At 36.0% G+C, this 3,730-nt stretch overlaps 1 pseudogene; it reads right to left on the bottom strand.

Moving 5' to 3' along the window:
- Positions 1–1,928: 1,928 nt before the first annotated feature.
- On the bottom strand, positions 1,929–3,463 carry LOC120207327 (annotated as a pseudogene).
- Between the last annotated feature and the right edge of the window lie 267 nt (positions 3,464–3,730).

Genomic DNA, 3,730 nt, shown 5'->3' with positions numbered 1-3,730 from the left:
TGTATTGAATTATAGCTTTAGAAGACAATTCTGTATGCACGTAACTCGAAAGGCATCATGACAGGATAGTATATTTGGAGCAACTACTTGATATGTTGCCCGATCATTGCACATCGACACCTTCATTTCTGGCATATATATGTTGGTTTCAGTGTCATCTATGTTTTACAATATCTTTTATTGCTGACATGCCATGAATTTATAATTATGGGGTCTTATGATTTTAGTCCCGATATCTGCTTTAGATTCTCATCATGTTTAGCTATTGAGGAACATTAAACATGAAGCATTAAAAGCAATTATATGTTAAAAGGGTAGGCCATTAATGCATTTGCAACTGGTAATGTTGTATTTGGCATCTAATGTCTATCTTAAAAAACCCATTTGACGCCTTAGCTTTTGGAGTGACTATGACCAAACCTCTTTCCCTTTATTTATTAAGTCCTCCTTTTGAATGAGTTATTACTAGATATTCTTGGTTTATTTTAGTTATTGCTTGGTTGTATGTTGTAGTCCTATGAACTAAAACTCTTTACTATTTTCGCATCCGTTGGATGTGCATGCTCAAGTTCCATCCAAACCTATTGGATTGTCATACCAAAGTGCGGTAACTACGAACAAGACAAATTGGCCTTGTTACTTTTACTTCAACGATTTATGCAATAACCGTGATAGGTGCACTTTTCATGTTCAAAGTGCGGCAGCCGTTTGATGTGCATGCAATAAACCTCAAATTTATATTGAAGTAAACACTATCAAATAGCAAATTCATATTCAAAATTCCAAAACACTTTAATTACATTCTAAACCCCAAATTCTAAAATACTTTAATTACATTCTAAACCTTAAATTAAAGTATTTTAGAATTTAGGGTTTAAAATATAATTGAATTATTTTAGAATTTGGGGTTTAAATTGAGGAATGTGTTGCAAGTTTTAAAAGTTGGGGGACCTAAATGCAAGCGCCTGAAAAGTTCAATGACCATATTGCAAACGGCATCAAACGGTCGGTTACGTCGGGCACCATATTGCAAACGGACTAAATGTTGGAGGACTGTATTGCAAGTTTTAAAAGTTGGGAGACCTAAATACAAGCTTTAGAAAAGTTCAGTGCCATTACTATACTTTACCCTAATTTTTATTATAAAAAATATTATATATATTTTGATTAAGCTATGATGATTTCAAAGTAGTTTTTGTTTTAAATAATTTTAGTCATTTAATAATGAACGTTCAATTATTTTGTTACAATGGTTGGTACTCGACCTCATAATTTCTAGGAAATCGATGGTTCCTTTAACCAGCGAGATAAGTTGTTTTGTGTGAATAGGTCATTGTTAATGAACTAGCAATGGGAGAGGGAAAAAATCAAAGCTATCTCACGTATCAAAAGCAAAGAAATATCAAGAGCAAATAGTTCCATTGTTGCGCACAATTCCAAAATGAAATACTAAAAGAAAGGAATAATGCACTGTAAAGGGCAATTCCAGTATTTTCAAATTGAAATTACCATTGCATTTTAAAATATAAAAATGTCTGAATATCAAGTTGGGATTTTATTAGATGAATAGAAAATTAGGATAAATTGTACAAAGTCATCTCTAGACTAATACGAAATCATCAAAATCGTAGTTTATTAGATGAAAGTCGTTGGTAGTTATCAAAGTCAAACCAATGATTTCTCATGACACAATAATTTTTTCACTGCAATAAATGATAATTTTACAAAATGGTAATTATCTTAAGATAATTTATCAAACATAACTAATTTATTAAATATTTTATTTTCATTCACTAAATAAGGTCACATTCATTAGATTGAAGAAAATATATATTTTGGAATCAAGAAAAATAAATAGGCTTACATGAAATCAATGAAATGATGTTCCCTTGTTCTTGAGGGTATCATCTCACATTTGGAATTTCATTTCATTGACAAGAAATAACACAAATTCCTTCACATATAACATTGAAATCTGAATTACATGATATAATTTCTAACTTGTAAATCACCACCTTCTGATCTGCAAATGGTTCCTCTGAATCTCTACCGAATTCAAAGGACCTATCAAGCTTTGCATTCATTAAATTAATAGCTTCTTGAGCTCGTGAGCACGATCTCTGAATCTTAACCCCACTTAAACTACACCTCCATTCCATCATTTCATTGAGCGGAACCCTTTTCTTCGGCCCTGAATCTGGTCTTTCTTTCGGGGCACTATGAGACCTCAACTTTGCCCTGAAAGATTGCGTGCCATATAATTTGGAAAATCCCTGCAGTGCCTGAAAAAGTTGTTGCCGCACACACTCTTGGCCGGTGTAACCGGCGCATTATACATACAAGGATTGGTAATCCGAGGCGTGCTGTGTGCCATAGAGAATCTGCATTCTTCTCCTGTTATTCCCCAATCGGTGTCGTGAAAATGGCGGCTATCTGGTATGGATAAACGGGCCGAAAATCGAGAAGGAAGCGGCAGCATTTGGTAAGGAGGGTCATCAATGAAATCCGATAAATAAGAGTTGTTTCTCCGAGATCTTGATTTAGGCCTGCCTGTATCGACCTCCAAGATTTTGGGACTTTCATCGATGTTAATTGCAGTGTCAAGAGAAGCTGACAGTCTTCTGATATGATTTGAAACCGTGTGTTCACTTATACTATCATCAAATCTCTCCTACAAATGGTTTTTTTTTTAAACGATTCTATAAATTATAAGGCTAAATGGGAGTCAAAATACAGTAGAATTATCGAATTAAAAGGAATAATTATTTGTTTACCATGGGTTTTCGTGCTCGGATGTCAAATCTAACGGCGTCGTTGTTTATGATTCCACGAGCTCTCTGGGATTTAATGGTAGCTTGTGCTCTCATCAATGCCAGCATGCTATTAAGAGTTGCTGAAGCTTCTTTCCTCACTAAATATCCTCTGACAAGTGCCTGTATTTTCACTAATCCTTTCAAAGCTCGTAGTGCTTTTCGAGCCTGCTTTTGAATCCAAAATCCAAACTTTTAAAACAAAGCTATTGTTTAAATCAATTGAGAAAGACTATTTTACTTACCAGATATCCTCTGAAAACTGTTTGAATCTTGACAGCAGCCCATCTCTCATGTTCGCCGCCGAACATGGTGCCTCTACCATGACTTGTCAGCCTCACCACCGCCACTGCGGCCTGCGCAGCGGCTACTGCTGCATCCGCGGCGGCTGCAGTGGCGGCGGCTACCGCAATGGCTTGCTTGTTCTGCTCCTTCTCTGTTTCATTGTAGCATGATCTTAGCCACGCAACCTTAGCCGGTGATATTGTAGTGGGGCTGCTTGAATCTTGCCCAGAATATCCAGTGCTACACTTGCTCTTATCTTTCCCTTCACTGGGATTCAAGTTGTCTTTGCTGTTCTTCATCCCAAACAAGCTCTTCAGCCACCTTGAAGCCCTCCCCATTTTGTTTCCTCCGGAAAGTAAGATTGTAAAAGAGAGATCAAAATAAATTAACTATCCCTATTCCCATGTATAACGGGTAAAGGGAGATAGAGTAGTAAACTGCCTCAAAACTAGGTTGAGAGGTAACTTCCGTGAAAGATCTTTGTTTATGAATTACCCTCAGTGAGACTTAATCCCACAACCAAGATTAAGAGCCTTACACTCTATCAACTGAGTTAGATGGACAACTTCAAAAGAGGGTTTTAATTTAAAAGTGAAATCTAAAACTACCCTATTTTATATAAGAGAAAATAACTC

The sequence above is a fragment of the Hibiscus syriacus genome, unplaced genomic scaffold (assembly GCF_006381635.1).
Source record: "Hibiscus syriacus cultivar Baekdansim isolate YM2019G1 unplaced genomic scaffold, ASM638163v2 tig00014445_pilon, whole genome shotgun sequence".
NCBI classification, from domain to species: domain Eukaryota; kingdom Viridiplantae; phylum Streptophyta; class Magnoliopsida; order Malvales; family Malvaceae; genus Hibiscus; species Hibiscus syriacus.
Note: the sequence above shows the minus strand (reverse complement) of the source record. Positions and strands in the feature narration are given on the sequence as shown.